The sequence below is a fragment of the Ursus arctos genome, chromosome X, assembly GCF_023065955.2.
Source record: "Ursus arctos isolate Adak ecotype North America chromosome X, UrsArc2.0, whole genome shotgun sequence".
In the NCBI taxonomy this organism is placed as follows: domain Eukaryota; kingdom Metazoa; phylum Chordata; class Mammalia; order Carnivora; family Ursidae; genus Ursus; species Ursus arctos.
This window is the reverse complement of record NC_079873.1, coordinates 108,382,885-108,404,415: the sequence shown is the minus strand read 5'-3', so window position 1 is coordinate 108,404,415 and position 21,531 is coordinate 108,382,885. Positions and strand designations below refer to the sequence as shown.

Sequence of the window (21,531 nt, the reverse complement as noted above, 5' to 3'; positions counted from 1 at the left end):
TCTCCAACTATATCCCATTAAACACTAGGGTTTATTATTTTTGTTTCCTAATTATCAATCAAATTCTGACTCCCTCCCCTCACTCCCTTGGATCAGGCCCCCAGGGTCTCCAGCCAAGGCCTCAGGAATTTCAATGTTTCCATTCTCACCCTCCCACAGCCCCTTCACCTTGAAGTAGCTAAAGTGTTCAATCCGAAATGCAACCAGGTCATGAGACTCCCCTGCATAAACCTTTGGATGATCACTCATTGTCCTTGGTATAAAATAAAGTCCAACTTCCCCTTTATCAGATATGTCATTTGCAAATATCTTCTCCCATTCCATGGGTTGCCTTTTAGTTTTGTTGATTGTTCCTTTGCTGTGCAGAAGCTTTTTATCTTGATGTAGTCCCAATAGTTCATTTTTGCTTTTGTTTCCCTTGCCTTGAGAGACATATCTAGAAAAATTCGCTATGGCTGGATGTCAAAGAAGTTATTGTTTTTTGCAGTTTTATACCTTTATTTGACTGACGATCAGCAATTAGTTCTCATCCACATTAACTGTGTGTAGATGTTTGAAAGTGGTGACAGGTACATAGGGAGCCAACGTGTAGAGCTTATTTGGTGAGTCCTCGTCCTCGTTACATTTTCTGGACAGCCACACATGGATACAGTACGGAGCGTGCCTTATCCCTTTGGCCCACATAGCATTGTTGAGCCTGGTGTCAGTGCGCACATCTGGAGTTCCCATCTACTCCATGGCACATTTCCGGATCTCTTTGGGCGCCCGAGGGGTACACTTCTAGAAACCCACTCCATGGGTGTGCTTGTGAATGATGATGGTGTATTCTCTGGTCACTACCTTGTTGATGGCAGAATGGCCCTTCTTCTCACCACCCTTCTTTGTGGGAGCCATTCTGCCGGGCCCTGGTTGCAAAGGAGAAGTGCAGGTATTGTGGGAGAGGCTTGTTTGGAGTTTTTTGATTAGTGGCTCAATTTCTTTGCTGGTTATCAGTATATTCAAATTTTCTATTTCTTCCTCTTTCAGTTTTGGTAGTTTATATGTCTCTAGGAATTTATCCGTTTCTTCCAAGTTGTGCAATTTGTTGGCATATAGCTTTTCATAATATTCTCTTATATTTCTGTGGTGTTGGCTATTATTTCTCCTCTTTCATTTGTAATTTTGAGTCCTTTCTCTTTTTTTCTTGTCAAGTCTGGCTAGAGGTTTATCAATTTTATTGATTTTTTTTCAAACAACCAGCTCCTGGTTTCATTGGTCTGTCCTATTGTTCTTTTAGTTTCTATATCATTTATTTGTGCTCTAGTCTTTATTTCCTTTCTTCTGCTGGTTTTAGTTTTGTTTATTGTTCTTTTTCCAGCTTGTTTAGGTGCAAGATTAGGTTGTTTATTTGAGATTTTCCTTGCTTCTTGTGGTAGGCCTGTATTACTATAAACTTCCCTCTTAGAACTATTTTTGCTACATCCCAGAGGTTTTGAATGATTATGTTTTCATTTTCATTCAAAATACATAAAGAAGTTACAAAACTCAACGTGCCAAAAAACAAAAAATCCAATTAAAAAATGGCCAGAAGACATGAATAGACTTTTCTCCAAAGAAGACGTACAAATGGCCAACAGACACATGAAAAGATGCTCAACATCACTCATCATCAGGGAAATGCAAATCAAAACCACAATGAGACACCACCTCACACCCGTCAGAATGGCTAAAATTAACAAGTCAGGAAACAACAAATGTTGGCAAGGATATGGAGAAAGGGGAACTCTCTTACACTGTTGGTGGGAATGCAAGCTGGTACAGCCACTATGGAAAACAGTATGGAGCTTCCTCAAGATGTTAAAAATAGAGCTACCCTATGACCCAGCAATTGCACTACTGGGTATTTACCCCAAAGATACAGATGTAGTGATTCGTAGTGACACCTGCACCCCACTGTTTATAGCAGCAATGCCACAAGAGCCAAACCATGGAACAAGGCCAGATGTCCATCAACAGATGAATGGATAAAGATGTGGCATGTATGTGTCTGTGTGTGTGTGTGTGTGTGTGTGTAATAGATTATTATTCAGCCATCAAAAAGAATGAAATCTTGTCATTTGCAATGACATAGATGGAACTAGAGGGTATTAAGCTAAGCAAAATATGTCAGTTTGAGAAAGACGAGCACCATATAATTTCACTCATATGTGGAATTTAAGAAACAAAACAGATGAACATAGGGGAACGAAAGAAAAAATAAAATAAGATAAAAACAGAGAGGGAGGCAACCCATAACAGATTCTTAACTCAAGGAAACAAACTGAGAGTTGCTAGAGGGGAGGTAGGTGGGGGAATGGGGTCACTGGGTGATGGGCACTAAGGAGGGCACTTGATGTAATGAGCACTGGGTGTTATATGCAACTGGTGAATCACTAAATTCTACCCCTGAAACTAATAATACAGTATATGTTAACTAAATCGAATTTAAATTTAAAATTTTTAAACTACAATGAGATATTACCTCACACCTGTTAGAATGGCTAAAATCTACAACACAGGAAACAACAAGTGTTGGCGAGGATGTGGAGAAAAATGAACACTTGTGAATTGTTTGTGGGAATGCAAACTGATGCAGGCACTCTGGAAAACAGTATGGAGTTTCCTCAAAAAGTTAAAAAGAGAATTACCAGGTGGCTCAGTCAGTTAAGTGTCTGTCTTTGGCTCAGGTTATGATCCCAGGACCCTGGGATCGAGCCCCACATTGGGCTCCCAGCTCAGCAAGGAGTCTGCTTCTCCCTCTCCCCCTCCCCCTGCTTGTGCTCTCTCTCTTCCTCTCATGCGCTCTCTCTCAAATAAAAATATAAAATCTTAAAAAAAGAAAAAAAGAGAGAGAATACCCTATGATCCAGTCATCACACAACTGGGTATTTATCCAAAGGATAGAAGAACACTAATTCAAAGGGATACACATGCAGCTATGTTTATAGCAGTATTATCTATAATAGCTAGATTATGGAAAGAGCCCAAGTGTCCATGAACTAATGAATGGATGAAGAAGAGGTGATATATATATCTATAGATAGATAGATAGGATAGATAGATGGATAGATGTTAGAATATTAGTCAGCCATAAAAAAGTATGAAATCTTGCCATTTGCAATGACATGGATGGAACTAGAGAGTCTAATGCTAAGCAAAATTAGTCAGAGAAAGGCAAATACCGCGTGATTTCACTCACAGGTGGAATTTAAGAAACAAAACAAATGAACAAAGAGAAAGGAGGGGCAAACCAAGAAACAGACCCTTAACTCTAGAGAAAAAACTGATGGTTACCAGAGGGGAGGGGGTGGAGGGATGGATAATTTAGAGGATGGGGGATTAAAGAGCACACTTGTTGTGATGAGCACCAGGTGTTTTATGGAAGTGTTGAATCACTATATTGTACACCTGAAACTAATATTACACTGTATTAGCTAACTGGAATTTATAGGAAACTTAAAATAAATAAACCGACCAACAAATAAATAAAGTCCAACTTCCTTAGGTCCTTTGTGATCGGGTTCCTATTGGCCTCCCCACCTTCGTCATGGCTCCCTCTTTCATGCAGACTCCCTACTGAAGTCGCACAGAACTACTTTATGTTCCAGGACTGCTTCATGCTCTCCTTTTCACCTCTTACATTTTGTGCATGCTATTTCCTCTTTCTGAAGCATTCAGTGCACTCCTTCACCTGGCTAACTCCAAGTCAACTTGTAGGTTTCAGCCTAGATGCTATTTCTTCCAGAAAGGCTTCCCTGACTACCCTCTCCAACTAGTTTGAGTTCTATGGCTCTCCTGTATGTTTTCTTAGCAACTTGTGCTTCCCCTAGCATATTGCTTACTACCCTCTATTTTCATTGTCTACTTATTTGCCTATCTTTCACCACCAGCTTGTAAGCTCCCCGAGGGTGGAAACATGTCTGTCCATCTAGTTCACAGTTATATCCCTACTATCTACCGCAAAGATTGGCTTATAAAAGCCAGGAAAGAAATACTGGATGAATGAATAACATGCACGAGATATTTTGCAAGTTATAAAGTGCCTTATCTCATTTTAATTTCACCGCCCTATGAGATAGTACCACCTTGAAACAAAGCACCATGCTACTGTTACATTTAAGTTGACATAGACTACATTTGTGAAGTTCTATTTAAGTAATAATTACCTGAAATCTTAACAAATCAGGTTTTTAAACAACTTTAAAGTAAATTTGACTTATATAAATCTTTCAAAAATTGTGTAATCATAACTAACTGCTAACAAAGTGTCCCAAAGGAAAGGTTCCTGTTAGATGTCCTTTAATGAATATAGGACACTCTGCTATGCATACAGAATATTTTTGCATTCATAAATGTGCTAAAGTCCCACAAAATGCTTAATACTCTTAAGTGGATTAAGCATGCCTCCTGTGATCTGATTTATATGGTGAATGTGCCAAGTAAAACCTTTCTCCACAGAGCAATCAGACTGTAAACTTCAGCTGAACTCTGATAAAATTATCATAATTCCAAACTAGTGGAGCCCGAATTAATGAGATTTTGCTTTAAGCTCTTCCTATGAAAGGGCCAACCAATCTTTGTTGAACATTTTAGATGTATCAAAAATGTTCCAAAATCATACTGGTTAAAATAGTACGCACTTAGACACATGTGGCAGAACACTTGGAATGTGGCTAGTGTGAATGAGGAATTGCATCTTTAATTTTACATCACTTTAAGTAATTTAAATTTAAAAACTGAAGCAGTATAATTTTTATATTGATTATATGTTAAAGTGAAGATATTTTGGATATATTGAGTTAAATAAAATATTAAAATTATTGCAATTATTTTTGCATATTTATTTTTATTTTTTTAACATGGCCATTAGAAAATCTTAAATTCCATAGTAGTTAACATTATATTTCTATTGGCCTTCACTGTTTTAAAACATGCTCCACTGTTCAACTCAGGAAAAAGAAAGGTACAGTTTAGGTAAAGGGTACTTGCAATTTTTAAATGTTGTGTTATTTATCCTCAATAGTGATTTAAAACTCTTTGGGCTAGATGGCTTCTTAATACTTAGAAAATGTTAAATGCCTTTCCTACCCATGATAACATCAGGTTATAAAACATGTTCTAGTAGAGAGTAACTGAGCATTTATTTACCTGATTATACTACCACATTAGTTATCCCAATTCATCTTTTTTTTTATTTTATTTTTTTTTTTAAAGATTTTATTTATTTATTTGACAGAGATAGAGACAGCCAGCGAAGAGAGGGAACACAAGCAGGGGGAGTGGGAGAGGAAGAAGCAGGCTCATAGCAGAGGAGCCTGATGTGGGGCTCGATCCCATAACGCCAGGATCACGCCCTGAGCCGAAGGCAGACGCTTAACCGCTGTGCCACCCAGGCGCCCCTCATCTTTTTTTTTTAAAGAATGGAAATTGACTTATTTTTGTAGTTATTGCTTTTGTTTTGTTTTTTATTTGTCATGCGCATATCTGTTAATGAAATCTTACTTTCAATGTACAAGATATGTAAAGGGACATTGCTCTGGCTAGAGTGGAGGCAGAGCGTGACCACTGGCCTCCCTCTTCAACAAGCCACAACCCTAACACTGCAAACGTCCCCTTCCACATACACACACCTCTCCTGCCTCTAGCATCTCAGCAGAATCCTAGGGCCCTGCCATAAGAGACAGTGTAAACAACACTTCTCTACAACACAGCCTAGAATTGGGAAGGACACAAAGAAACCCTGAGCATTCAAATGAGATTTGTCAAATTTTAGATGCTTCTGTTCCCACGCTTCCCTCCCATTAGTGCTCTCCGCGACCTTACAAAATCTGTACACTCCATCTTGCATACACAATTTTAACACGCTTGGTTGTCATTTCCCAGTACACAGAATATCAGCTGCAGGCAACTGGAAGATAGGTGCTGTGCAGTTGGGAGAGGGAGGGGGAGATGCAGGAAAGAAGAAAGAGATTCTTGTAACTGGTAGCTCAGAGGAATGAAAGCAAGATAGAGAATTTTCCAAAGCAGGAACCAGAATTTATATATTCTGGTGTGACAGACTGGGGCCACTGAGTTTAGGGATGAGTTGCCCACACCCCTTAATAGTTCCTGTGGAGAACACTGTATCAGGACACAATAAAGTCACTGATGCTCATATTCACCCTTAAGCCTAAACGACAGGGCCAGTATACTTTATTCTGATATTCAATGTATAGGGCAGAGGAGTATACACTTCATTTAAGCAACCTGTCCATAAAAGAGGCTAAAATAAACCAAGCTTTGGTACTTAAAGGCTAACATTCGGCTACTTGAATAACTCTCATATGTGAAATAGCTAATTTCCCACCAAAGAATGACAAATGATGTGTTACAAGGAAGGAAGGATGCTTCCATGAATTACAACATATAACTAACATACATCTCCAGTCAACACATGCTTGAAAATATTCTGTGCCTATGGACTGTGAACTTGGCAAATGAACAGAAGACTTGCTCTTGTAATTCATTCATCCCATACGGGTATAAGCTGAGTCTGTGTTCTGACAAGGATTTCCTGAATCAAAGCATCTGTCTGGGAGCTGGGTCCAGATTGCTGTAACACTGTGGACTTGTGTAATACAACAGATACCTTTTAAGGCTGGGGGGTGCATGGGGTGGGGACGGAAGGGGATGTGGGTAATCATGGGAGGTCCACGAGGAAGACTGTTTGGGAATAGAAAAGAGCACAGAGGGAAACTAATAGCAACTTCTTTGCCAAGAAGAAATCATTGTGGGTCCTTTCCTTTAGCCCTGGATCCCACCAGACCACCACCACAGCTATTGGCATAAAAGGAATGTGTTCAAGAAACAAAATATGCATCAGACAGCACTTACTATTCTTTCCCACCGGGAGTATGCTGAACATGTAGGCAATGTTATGCAACCTTTGATATGACCCAGATTAGAAGCGACTGGTAATAGAACTTGGCATTTTTCTTTTGCTAGACTTATATTTCAAAACTTCTCAGGTGGTGTGACATAAACAGGAAAGAATGTGTTTGGTAAGAGAGTGTTGGCACATAATGAGCCACGACAATTGGTCTCCTTAATAAAACTACTATTCTTTTGGTTATGACCACCACAGCAGCCTACAAAAAGTGCTATACATGGCCATGGTGGTTGCAATGATTTCCTTCCATATTGATTTTCCTTGTATATACTGAACATACAGTTCAAACGCCTTATGTGGTATGCTTAAGAAATACATGCAAGAGTCGAAGTGAATTATTTCCTATAGTAGGAAGATCATCAGATTAAGAAACAGGATGTCTGTTGTGCATCTTTGGGTAAGTCAGCGGGCCAGTATCCCCTTCCATACAATGAGGAGACTTGATAAAATGACCTCTCTGTGTCTCCTTTATGGTTCTAATAACACCGAGGATATGGTACACAAAAACCCTCATGATTAATATTAGACAGAACTTGTGCCATGATCCCACTGACACGCTCTCAGTCACCAACACTACCATTACTACACAGTCTTGGCTTAGGGTGACTAGGACAGAATGTCCTTTGTGACTGATGGCAGCAGGCTCTCTGGATGTCTAGATGTGGCTGGTAACATGCCAACTTTTAATGGACTGTCCAATCGTTCTGATGCATTTTATGAAAAGATTAAGAATATCTTATTTCATAATGCCTTCCACACTCCCCTTCCCTGGGAGTCCCCTCAGTTACCTCTTTTGGGGATAGTCTTACTTCCCTTGTGACTAACATTTCAATCATTAATTCATACAAGGCGAGGAGAAACTGCTGCAAGTATCTTCTGCCCCCACCTTCATTTCATTCTCAAATGGTCACCAAGCACCACTTACATATGAGGAGACCTCATTCTGCCACTCATACATTTTAACTCTTTTTCCCCTTCCTGAATTGAGCAATTTCATTGTAAGATACAAAACGACAACTAAGAATTAATGAAATGCTCTTCCCTAGGCTTGTACATGACACCAATTTACAAAAACACTTATTTCCAATTGAAAGTTTATTTTAATGACAATAAATTGGAGAAATCCTTCCTTTGTCTCCCCCTAAGTTTATTAGCACCAGCAATTCCCCAAACCCTAGACAGTTCTCAAGAGAAATTCAGTCCATGGCAACCAAAATTCATCTGAGAGCTTTGAGTTTCCTATGAATTGATGCACCCTGTTCTTATGACTGTTTTCAATATAAACCTGTATATATGCCTGTTTATATCCAAATATCCTGCACATAGTAGGTATGATATAGTTGGCATTAGTCAAATAATTAGTGAGACTCTCACACTGAATAAATGTGAGCTCCTAGAAGGGGATTAATTATTTGAAGAACTGCCTTAACACTTTCATTCCACTAAGTTCCCATGTCATATTTATTAATGTTCAATAAACTAATTATTATTCTACATATCTTTAAGGACTTTACAATTTACAAAATCTATTCCCATTTTAGAGATGAGGAAATCAAGGTACACAGAACTGGTGAAATAATTTCTCCCATTTGTTAATATTTTTAATATCTTTTGTACCTAGAGCAGTGCTCACTGCTATTATCAGTAACTCAATAATTCACAGCTTGGAATGGCATCAGCTCATTTTAGGTTCTTTTTTTAATTCCAAAACAATCTTCTGATAGGAGAAGGGAAGAGGTTTTCAGTTCCTCATCCCATCTCAGTCAATTAATAAGCCCTACTGGAATAAAGCTCTCCTTATAATATTACCAAAATTAATACAATAACAAAGAAAAAAGCCAAATCATATATTGGTGTGAACAGTGCAACTCAATAACAATGTTCTTACTATGTCGCATTGCTATGTGTCTTTATACAATGAAGCCATTTCCTCCACAGCTTCCATACATTCCCAAACAATAGAAGGCATACACAATCAGTCCTCAGCGGAAATGTGAGGACACTGGCAAGTCACTCCATTCCATCTCAGTGACACCCCTCCTCCTCTTTCAGGTACCCTGTGCTTCCTATTCCAAACCTCCCTTCCACCAAAACAGAAGAGGACTTGATATTATTTTAGGGGTGAATAGAGATGTTCTGGAAAGGCCCTCTCAGCCTTGGCTTATGAGGAACTACTCTCCAAATGTATAAGCCAGAATCCAAGGCCTACTGACCAGTTCCTTTTCCCAAAGAATGTCACCAATATTAACATTTCTGTATAAAGGCCTAAGGAAAGGGAAAGTAAAAATTAGCATATCAACTATTTTTCTCTCTCTGGTCTGTGCACGCTTGAATGCTTCACTGGCCCAAATTTTGCTTATCAGTCAGTGCTATGCTCCTCTCAGGGAGAAATATAGCCACAAGAATTTTCATAGTAAGAGGTTTAGAACAGAAATAGAAATTTAGAGCTAGAAATGATCGTAAAGATGTTCTAGTCCAGCCTCTTCATTTTAGAGATGAGAAAATGTGAGACTCCCAAGATAGAGAGTAGCTTGCCCACACATAGCCTAGTAAGTGACAAGGAATAGACAGTATTCAGGTCACCCAGGCTTGCTCTTTTACCCTACCTACTCTGACTTATAGCTCAAGTCAGAGTTTCTCTAGGGCTTGGTCACTGGCCAGCTGAGGCTCTGGGGACTGCTGCAAATCCATCTTAAGGACAAGTTAGGAGGCTGAGCCCCAGTCTAAACAGCCATTAATAAATAATAGAGCCCTTGGGGCACGTGGGCGGCTCAGTCAGTTAGGTGTCTAACTCTTGATCTCAGCTCAGGTCTTGATCTCAGGGTCGTGAGTTCAAGCCCTGCGTTGGGCTCCACACTGGGTGTGGAGCCTACTTAAAAAACAGAAATAGAGCCCAGCTCACCTATATGAATCCAATGACCAAGAAAATGAGAGTGACTAGTGCCTGAGCACATAAATCCAGAAGGACGCTATCACCCCCTTTCTCATGAAAGGCTGAGATTTCACTCCAGTTTAGGTGAGAGAATACAGCCATTTACTCATTTTAATGCCCCCTTCCCTGACAGGTTGCCCCATGCTCTCCTGAAACCTTCCCTCTCCAATTCTACCAAAATCATATTTATGTTTTCCAGTAAATTACATTTTAGTTTGCAATAAATTTTATTTTATTGTCATTGCAAAATCTACCCTTTTTTTTCATTACAGAGAGAGAGGGGGAAAGAGGGGCAGAGAGAGAGAGAAAGAGAGAGAGAGAGAATCTTAAGCAGGCTCCATGCCCAGTGTGGAACCCAACTCAGGGCTCAATCTCACAACCCTGAAATCACGACCTAAGCTGGAATCAAGAGTCGGACAGTTAACCAACTGAGCCACCCAAGTACCGCCCAAAATCTACTTTTACTCATGTCCTCAAGTGCATTTCTATGCCTTCCATGGGATATGTTTGTCTTGTTCAGCAAAAAGAATTATGTTTATTATTAAGCAATATAACAAAACACAGAGAAACAAAAATAAGTCCTAATCCCACCACCTCTGGAATTGCCACTGCTAATACTTGCAAAGTTTTCTGAGGATGATCTGAATCATTATAAGGCTTTCCTCTAGTTAACAGTGGCAGGGCCATAAGATCGTTGTATGCTATTCTATCAAAAAATGACACTTAACCAATCATCTTTCCAACATCTGATAGCACCAAGTTTATTTCTGCCTCAGGACCTGGAGTACTTCTCTTACACCTTCTCAGGCTAGTTCCTTCTTGGTATTTCATTTTTCTGCTCTTTCAGAAGAACCTTCCCTTACCCAACTTCCTCATTTTAGAACTTAATCATTTCTTTTTTTTTAATGTTTTTTTATTATATTATGTTAGTCACCATACAGTACATCCCCGGTTTCCGATGTAAAGTTTGATGATTCATTAGTTGTGTATAACACCCACTGCACCATGCAATACGTGCCCTCCTTACTATCCATCACCAGTCTATCCCATTCCCCCACGCCCCTCCCCTCTGAGGCCCTCAGTTTGTTTCTCATAGTCCATAGTCTCTCATGCTTCATTCCCTCTTCTGATTACCCCCCCCTTTCTTTATCCCTTTCTTCCCCTACTCAGCTATCAGAAAGAACAAATTCTCAACATTTGCTGCAACATGGACGGCACTGGAGGAGATTATGCTAAATGAAATAAGTCAAGCAGAGAAAGACAATTATCATATGATTTCTCTCATCTATGGAACATAAGAAGTAGGAAGAACTTAATCATCTCTAATCAGATTACCCTATCCTATTTTCAACATAACACTTATCACCACCTGATATTTTCTTATTTCTTTAGTTCTTTATTGTCTGTCTCCTTAACTAAGCTGCATGAAGACAGAGACTGTATGTGTCTTGTTCATCATGAGACTGCCCAGCACCTAGTATAGTACCTGACACACATTAGGTAGTAATGGAATGAAAGGAGTAATGGTTTGAAGTAAATGGTTTGAAATAAAGGAGCCATGAGAAAACATGTACTTTGAGTTGTACTGAATGATCCTTGCTCTCTTATGTTATCCCTCATAGCCAGCAGCACAGGGATGCCTTGGTATCTGTGGCTTCAAAAAGCACTAACTAGCCTAAACAGGGTTTAAGCCTGAGACTTATTAGAATTATTAATGAGAATGCAGTCAGTTCCCTCTTTTACTTTAAATTAGTCATAGCATTGGAAACACCTTGAATTCTTTGAATACCACATGATATAGGCAACTTGAATAAACATAACTGGTGAAGTTTGCCTTTTGTAGTCCTTCTATATTCAGCTGAGCCATTTTGAACAAGCATGTTTCTCGTAAGTAGTTATTAATTTCTACACCTTTTAATCAAAACCTACTATTACGGTATGAGGTGAACATGAAACTCTACCCCTAAAAGTATACTGTAAGCCTAAATATCAGTGGTCAAATTAATCCTGATAGCTAGCACACTAAGTATTCAAATAGTTTCTCTTCCTTCAGAAAGCAAGACTTTTTGATATATAAAGCCCACTTGTCTGAATTCAATCTAATATGGGGGAAAGACAGAATAATTTTACCTTTGAGGACTGTGTTCAATTAGATTATAATCATGTAAAAAGTAACAAACATCAGAACTTTCTTTAAAGGCAACAAAATTCTCCCATTTGTAGATAGGTATTTGGGAGTCATGTCTAATCTAACTTTTAGGGTAGAAAGGACCAATACTGATAGGCAATCACTGAAGGCATGTGCTTTGTAGTCGAGAGTCCTGGCTCAAGTCTAAGATTCACCATTTACTAAGAGACCTTGGGCAAGTGGCTTTAACCTCTTTAAAACTCAGGCTACTCATCTGTAAAATCAGTAAGAGCGCCTCCCAAATGGGTTGTAGATTAAATAACAAATACATCGCTCTGGAAGGTACCTACCACATAGCAAATACTCAACAAAAAGTAGCTAGTATGACTCTATAGATAGAAAAAATACATATTTATTTAACTTCTTTACCAAATGCAAATGCTTATTAAGACCCACTTAGTATGAAACAGGGATTATCTAAGACACAGGACAAGTCAGTCGTGGTGCTGTGTCTCAAGAAGTTCACATCTGAGGGTAAGAGATAAGATGAAAACACAAACAACTAGAATCCAAGGGAGACCATGGCTAGGTGCTCTAAAAAGTAAAATTGAATGGGTTAGAATTCCTTTGGTTGAAGGTGACAAAAACCCAACCCAAACCAGCTTAAGCATAAGGGTGACAGATTGGCTCTCAGAATCAAAGAATGAGCCTCAGGGGCTTGGACTGGAGACTTCATGCTACTGAGTTGCACAGGCTCTCTCCCTCTCCCGTTTCTGCCAGTGACCACAGATTTTTGCTTGACTCCATCCATTCTGTTCTAATACAGTAAGAATTCCTCCTTGTTACAGAAATTATGGCTACAATTAGCCTTCAATTCTAATCCTTCTAGCTTAGCCCTGGACCAATCCATGTGGCCAGGAGGATGCCGTATTATGATTGCTTTGGCTTTGATTATCAACCCACCTGTAAACCGTAATGAGGGCAGAAAAAAACTCCCCAAAGGAAGGTGGGACAGGTTGCTGGAAAGAGATAAATAATAAATGTTCAAACAAAAGAAAAGTATTGGTAAAAATGTGAAGAAATCTGATGCTGGGGCGCTTGGGTGGCTCAGTCAGTTAAGCAACTGCCTTCAGCTCAGGTCATGATCCCAGGATCCCGTGATGGAGCCCCACATCAGGCTCCCTGCTCAGCAGGGAGTCTGCTTCTCCCTCTCCCTCTGCTCTTTGCTCCCTACCCCCGTTCATGTTCTCTCTCTCAAATAAATAAATAAACTCTTTAAAAAAAAGAAATCGGATGCTAAATTGTGTAGCTACTATGGAAAATAATGTGGAGGTTCCTGTAAAAATTAAAAAATAGGACTACCATATGACCCAGAAAGCCCACTTCTGGGTTTTTATCCAAAAGAATTGAAGTTAGAAACTCAAAAGGTAATAGCACTCCCATGTTCTCTACAGCATTATTCACAACAGCCAAGATGTGGAAACAATCTAAATGCCCATCACCAGATGAATGGATAAAGCAAATTTGGTATATACATACAATGGAAAATTATTTAGCCTTAAAAAAAGGATTAAACTTCAGGACATTATACTAAGTGAAATAATCCAGTCACAGAAAGACAATCACAGAGGTTCCAATTACATGAGGTATCTAAAATAGTCAAATTCACTGAATCAAAGAGTGGAATGGTGGTTGCCAGGGGCTGGGGAGGGGAGGAAGGCGAGAGCTACTAATCAACAGGCATAAAGTTTCGGTCAAGCAAGATGAGTAAGCTCTAGAGATATGCTGTACAACATTGTACTTACTGTCAACAATAATACACTGTACACTTAACATGGGATCTATTCACTTAAATTTTTAAGTATTCTTACCACAATAAAATAAAGTTTAAAAAAGAACAAATGTCCACTAAAACAATGATCTGATAATACCAGTCATATTACATCATGACAAACAATCCTGCATTTTTAGTATGAATATACTTTTTATTATTATACCATTGGGGAAATGCTTAATATCAAAACAAATGATGTTTCTCTAACTTTCTTTTCTGTTGTTTATCTGGGAGGAGCTGGAGAGAAAACCAAATTTTTTAAAAATATTCTGGTTATAACAGACTCCATCTCTATCAGATTCTTGGTGATTTGGAAGTCCTGTGTAGTCAGTGGGTCCATTAAAAGGTAGAAATAGATTAAATTTCTCTTAAGAGACTTTAATTTTTATTAATTAATTAATTTATTTAAGTCAATTAATTAACATATAGTGTATTATTAGTTTCAGAGGTAGAACTCAGTGATTCATCCGTTGTATATAACACCCAGGGCTCACTACATCACATGCCCTCCTTAATGCCCATCACCCTGTTACCCCATCTTCCCTCTCCTACCTTAAGAGACTTTTAACCAAAATCAGAATAACTAGTTAATTCTCTCCAAAATCAGTCATAAGCCAGCCAGCTGGTCATGAAAAATACTGCTGAGAAATATTTATGCCCAAGATGTGAAACAAACTTCATGAAACAGGAAAAAAGTCCTATCACCCCAGAGACATGGTTGGAATTCAATAGAACCCATTGCAGCTCTGACAAAGATTAATAAAATCATCATGTAAAGACAACAGGAAGCAAGCATCCTTCCCCAGTCCACTTGGATAAGGGAAAGACCCATTTGCCTTCCCAATATTCATTCTCCCCTTCTTTCTTAGTAAAAGAACCCCAATTTTTAAGCAGATACATTGCCACTTAGCTAAGAAAACTACATTTCCAGGACCTCTTCACAGTTTGGAATAGCTATGCAACTGGGTTCATGACAACTGGAAGTCTGGCATGGTACTTCCAAGAAAAATGGAGGTGGCACCCTTCTTGTTCCCTCTTCCCCTTTTCTGTATAGGGAATGTGAATGCAACAGCCAGAATCATCTTGGTCTCTGAGGTGACACTGGGAATCTAAACCCAAGCATGGATGAGCAACAAAGTAAGAGAAGCTTGCATCCCGAACACCATGGAGCTCCCCTCCCAGCCCTGAACTGCCTCTCTCCAGACTGAAATAAGCCTACATCTTGTTTAAGGCACTAATTTTCACCTATTTGTTACTCACAGCCAAACCTAATCCTAACTGATGTAAAAGATGTCCTTAATCAGTACACCTTATTTCATTTGAATTAAAATCCTAATAGCCTCTTCTCTGTGAATACACAGCCTGATACCATCCTGAAACTAGAAGACAAGCACCTAATAGTCTTTGAGCCATTACACATCTTTTTGTAAGTTTAATGCTGCTGTTGCATGAATGATAAACCTAAATTAATACAAATGTTTCTTATGAAGAATGTTTTCAGTTTTTACTTTAATAATGTTAAAATGCAAAGGTAAATATAAAAATGAAGCTAATATTTTATGTCAGCTCTTTATAGATTCATTGTATAACTGAATCATTTAACACCATTTTAGATGAGTCAGCTCCCAACAAGCTAGCCCTAAGAGGTGAATTAATCTAATTGTTCTGTCAATGCTTACACATTTTATGTTAATATTAAAAGGTTCTTCTATGGAAGTATTATATTCTTATTTTTAATATGCTGGCAACCCTCTCAAGGAGGCAATATAGTTTGCACCGATGACAATGAATGAATGGAAAAGCCGGAGTTAGGGAGTTTTTGAATTATTTAAAAAGAGTGACAATGCTGAGACTATAACAAAGTTAAACTCAGAAAAGTTACGTCCTCTCTCTTCATAGATGAAAACTTAGAGGACAAAATCAGTGACGGATACAGCATGAATCCTTCAACAGTGTAGATGGGTTTAACTTATGTCTATACTATGTGGTCAAGTGAAGTTAACAAAGCAATGATTTGACTGAATTTAATGAACATTTCCAGGACATTAGTGACTCATTATTCATTCACCCACCCATCCAAAGTGCTGTGAGTACTTACTATGTGACAGGTAAAATGCTAGGTGTTAAGGGTATAAGGATAAATAATACATGAAGAAAGGCAAATAATCCAGTGTGACTGGAGGAGAAGGTACATGGGAACATAAATCAGGAGATTTTTTTGTTCATTCATTCAGTCAACTCCCTCAACTGACCAACACTTACTGAATACCTACTATGCACCTGACTAGGAACTATGGATACAGAATCAAATTCAAGCATAAATTTGTCCCACAAAGAATTAAATTGACTAGAAGGCTCAATATTATCTGTGTAGTAGCTAAAATATTGTCTATATATGAAGAGGACTTTATCTGTGTCTTAATAAAAATATTAAGTCCTTAACACCAATCCCTAAGGGAAAAATCCCCCATCTAACTGGAAGCAGAAAACCCTTGCTCAGAAAGGCTCTCGGCACATATCAAATGTTCAATAATGATAACAAACAATACCTACTAATATTATTACTCTTGTGTAAGGTCTAATTCTTCTTGCATAAATGTGCCACAGACCTCATTCTCAGGAATACAGGCCATTCTTCCATTCATTCAATAAGTACTGACTGAACACCAACTATGCAAGGGGCACTGTTTTAGACCCTTAGATTACCATGGTGGAAAAAACAGACAATGATTCCTGCACTCAAGGAGCTTACATTCTAGTGGGGAGAAGCATGCAATGCGTAAACAACAAATGAATGATTATAGTATATTAAAAAAGGATAAGTAATATGAAAAATAGAGAATATAAAGGGGGTGAGGAGTGCCAGATTGCAGGCCAACTGCATTATAAAAAAGGATGGTCTTAGAAGTCCCCACTGACAAGGTGACATCTGAGCAAAGATTTGAAGGAGGTAAATAAGCTAGTTTCACAGAGAAATGGTAGAAGAGTAGAACAGCCAATGCAAAGGCAGAAGCTTCTGAAGAACAGCACAAGGTGTCGCTGGAGGAGAGTGACTGGTCGAGTGGGAAGGCATAAAGTCCAAGAGGTGATGAGAGATCAGATTAATTAAGGCCTTGTAAGCCATTTTAAGGACTTCAGGTTTTACTCTGAGTGCACAGTGAACTACTGGAGGGTTCTGAGTTAGAAGAACATGATCAGACTTAGGTTTTTAAAGCACCATTCTAGTGTTAACATTTAAGATAAGGCTATTGTAGCAATCTAGGAAGATGATGATAGCTTGAACCAGTATAGAAGTGGAGGTTGTGAAAAATGGTGAGATTCTGTATATATTTTAAAGTCAATAGAATTTCCAAAAAACAAACAAACAAAACTGTATGTAGGATATGAGAGAAAAAAATTCAAGAAGTGATCCTGAAATTTTTGGCTTGAGTGTCTGCAAAGATGGAATTACTCTCAATGGAGAAAAGGAAGGCTGTTGGAAGAACAGGCTCAGTGTTGGAAACAATCAACTCAGGTCTGAACATTTTGAATTTCAGATGTTTATTAGCTAACCATTTGAATATATTAATTAGAAAACTGAGTCTGGAGTTTAAGAGATGTACAGGCTGTGGGGCATCTAGGTGGCTCAGTCAGTTAAGCGTCTGACTCTTAATTTTGGCTCAGGTCACAATCTCAGGGTCGTGAGCTGGAGCTCCACATCAGACGCTGCACGCAGCTCGGAGTCATCTGAGATTCTCTCTCTCCCTCTCACTCTACCCCTCCCCTTCCCACTCACATGCTTGCACTCTCTCTCTCTCTCCCTCTCAAACAAATAAATAAATAAAATCTTTAAAAAAACAAACAGATGTACTGTCTGCAAGCATTCCTTTGGTCTTTGGTATTTTGTTATGGCAGCCCTCACAAACTAATACAAGGGGACTGACCAGTCTATCCCCCCAGTGGAAGTACTGGCCCACCTGGTGTTATCTAGGTTATCTCCTTTGGCTACTAGATTGGGGGCGGGGGATTCAGTAACTGCTGGGTCTATGTTGCCTTCTGCTGTCGGGTAATGGAAAAGGTGGGATGTTTGGGTCCAAACACCAATTTGTGTTCTTCTTACCAATTTTCCCCTACTTTTCCAAGTTCCTGTTGGTTACCTCTTACATTATTTCCAGGGATTACAGTTATATTTAGCAAAGAGGAGCAGGAAGAAATCTTCTGGTCCAGACTGCAGTCCAAATACAATTATTTACTCAGTAATGTGTTTACAGAAAAATAAAGACAAGTGGGATGTCTCATACTGCCCACAGTACCTAACCTAGTGTTGGACATCTAGGGGAGGCTCAATAAATACCCCTCGCTTAAAAATTGAAGTGAATGTCAGTAAATGACTCTTGTGACCTTCTGCAGCCCAATCCCCTAACACCCTAATAGCTCTTTCGTCTATGAAGCCGTGGTTACTTAATCCTAAATATAAGCTCAGTCCCAACCAAGGCTTTGGGACCACGTACTTGACAATCTATTCTGATCAGTAAATGTAAAGAGCTGTATGCCAATAACTAGATATGAATAACTTTGTCTCTGTTCTTGCTTTAACTTTGTACCCTGGTTGTAGTAGCTGAGACCTTATCATATATTCCCATTCTAAAAATTGGGCTCTGTCCAATTATTGCCTAACTCCTGTGGGCACCTTAATCCAATGATGTATATATATATCTCAATTTCTTTCCCACTGGGTTCTTGTTTAGGTCTTAGGTCTTCAGACCTTGAGGCAGTATCCTTAATGGCTGGATCACCACAGTCATGCCTGTCTACCTGCCTAAACACCTATCTAATACTGTCATACTTCCCACCTGCCATGTTCTACCTAATGTCAAAATGTCTGCCTCCTGCCAGACCAGCCTGATGCCAACTTCCTGCTAACTGTTTGCTCCTAAGATTTATACTAGCCACCACCCCAAGAGACCAACAAAGCTGGGAGTAGTTTTGCCAGATAAATATGGGATGCCTAGTTAAATTTAAATTTTAGAAAAACAATTTTTTTAGTATATGTATGTTGCAAATACTACATGGAATATACTTATACTAAAAACTTATTTATTTGAAATTCAAATTTAACTGGGCAAAACTGCTGTGTTTTTATTTGCTAAATCTGGCAACCCTCACTGGAACCATGAAAACCAGAACTCCCAGATGCTTAATAATATTTTTATTCAAATGTGTTGTTCTCTTCAGACTTTAAGATGAGGTTTTTATTTATTCCAATTGGTAATAAAAAACTAAATCACCATGCAAGTAGACTGAAATTAATGTATTCATTTTTCATTAAAAAAAAACTAAAAAATAGACAACTCCTTGTGTCCTAGGCACTACTCAATGAATTCATTGTGGGTAACAGCGTAAGTAAAATTGAATTTGGTTCCAGATGAAAATTGAAAATTAATGAAAGAGGATGATGGGTGAAGCCTGACAACACCTTGGAGAGGGATGTTCTATTTAGTCAAGTTCATTTCATTTTATATATCAATCTGATTGATTAGAGGATCAGTCAGGGTACATTAATGTCACCTCATCACTGCCATCCTAAAAAGCTAGATGTGCACATATTTGGATAATACAAACTATATTTATTCTTCAGATTCCAACTCTGGAAAGAGATCAAGAGCTCTAGACTTTGCCCAAAGACAATGGCCTATCAAGTAGTGACATAAGGACTTTCATCAAAAATGCCTGAAACTGTGATCCTCCTCTTTTATAAATGTCAGAAAGCATCTGGTAGAGGAAACATTTTACTCTTTTTTGAAGCATAATTAACATACACTGTTAAATAGTTTCAGATGTACGATATAATGATTCAACAATTCTATACACTTCTCAGTGCTCATCAAAATAAGTGTACTCTTAATCCCTTCATGTTACCCATCCTCCCACCCACCACCCCTCTAGCAATCACCAGGTTTTTTTCTGTATTTAAGAGTCTACTTGTTTGTCTCTTTTTTCTTTGTTTTCCTTCTTAAATTCCACATATGAGTAAAATTTATGGACTCTGTCTTTCTCTGACTGGCTTATTTCACTTAGCATTATACCCTCTAGGTCCATCCATGTTATTGCAAATGGCAAGGTTTCATTCTTTTTATGGCTGAGTAATATTTCATTATGTATAGATCACATCTTCTATATCCATTCAACTATAAACGGACATTTGGGGTACTGCCAAATCTTGGCTATTGTAAATAATGCCAAAATGAATGTAGGTGTGCATCTATCTTTTGGAAATATTGCTTTTGTTTTCTTTGGGTAAATACTCAGTAGTAGGATTACACAATCGAATGGTAATGCTATTTTTAATTTTTTGAGAAAACTCCATACTGTTTTCCAGAATAGCTGCACCAGTTTGCATTCCCACTAACAGTGCACAAGGGTTCCTTTTTCTCCACATCCTCAATAACACTTGTTATTTCTTGTCTTTTTGATTTTAGCCATTCTCACAGGTGTAAAGTGGTATCTCATGGTGCTTTTGATTTGCATTTTCCTGATGATGAGTGATGTTGAATATAATTTCATGTGTCTGTTAGCCATCTGTATGCCCTCTTCGAAAGAATGTCTGTTCAGATCCTCTGCCCATGTTTTAATCAGATAATTTGGGGGGTTTTTGGTGTTGAGTTGTATAATATCTTTATATATTTTGAATATCAACCCACTATCAGATATATCATTTGCAAATATCTTTTCCCATTCAGTAGGTTGCCTTTTTGTTTAGTTGAAGATTTCCTTCACTGTGATAAAGCTTTTTATTGTGGGATAGTCCCAATAGTTTAATTTCATATAAAAAAAAAGGTATCTACAACTAATTTTCAAAGAAATTACTGCCTATGTATTCTTCTAGGAGTTTTTTGGTTTCAGGTCTCACATATAGGTCTTGAACCCATTTTGAGTTAATTTTTGTGTATGGGTAGGAAAGTGGTCTAGTTTCATTCTTTTGCATGTAGCTATCCAGGACCCTTTAATATTTCTTGCAGGGCTGGTTTAGTGGTCATGAACTCCTTTAGTTTTTGTTTGTCTGGAAAACTCTTTATCTCTCCTTCTGTATGGAATGATAACCTTGCTGGATAGAGTATTCTTGGCTGCAGATGTTTCCCATTCAGCACTTTGAATATCATGCCACTCCCGTCTGGCTTGCCAAGTTTCTGTTGAGAAATCTCCAGGTAGCCTTATGGGTTTTCCCTTGTAAGTTAAGAACTTTTGTCTTGTTGCTTTTAAGATTTTTTCTGTATCACTACCTTCTGCAAGTTTAATTATAGTATGTCTTGGTGATGGAATGCCCTCATTGATTTTGATGGGAGTTCTCTGTGCTTCCTGCATCTGAATGTCTGTTTCCTTCCCCAGATTAAGTAAGTTTTCAGCTATTATTTCTTCAGATACTTTTTCTGTTCCCTTTATGCTCCATCCTCCATTTCTTTCATCAATGTTTTATAGTTTTAAGAGCACAGGTCTTTTACCCCTTTGGTTAAGTTTATTCCTAGGTATTTTATTATTTTTGGTGCAGTTGTAAATGGGATTATTTTCTTAATTTATTTTTCTGCTACTTCATTATTAGTGTACAGATATGCAATAGATTTCTGTATATTTTTGTATCCTGCAACTCTACTTAATTTATTTATTAGTTTTAGTAGTTTTTGGTAGACTCCTCAGGGTTTTGTGTTTATAATATC

At 38.3% G+C, this 21,531-nt stretch overlaps 1 long non-coding RNA gene and 1 pseudogene across 1 annotated transcript in view; both read right to left on the bottom strand.

Moving 5' to 3' along the window:
* LOC130544177 (uncharacterized) overlaps positions 1–21,531 on the bottom strand; it is a 144,967-nt gene that overhangs the window by 16,760 nt on the left and 106,676 nt on the right. The gene's annotated exons all lie outside the window — the stretch shown is intronic.
* Positions 513–894, bottom strand: LOC113241889 (60S ribosomal protein L31-like; annotated as a pseudogene).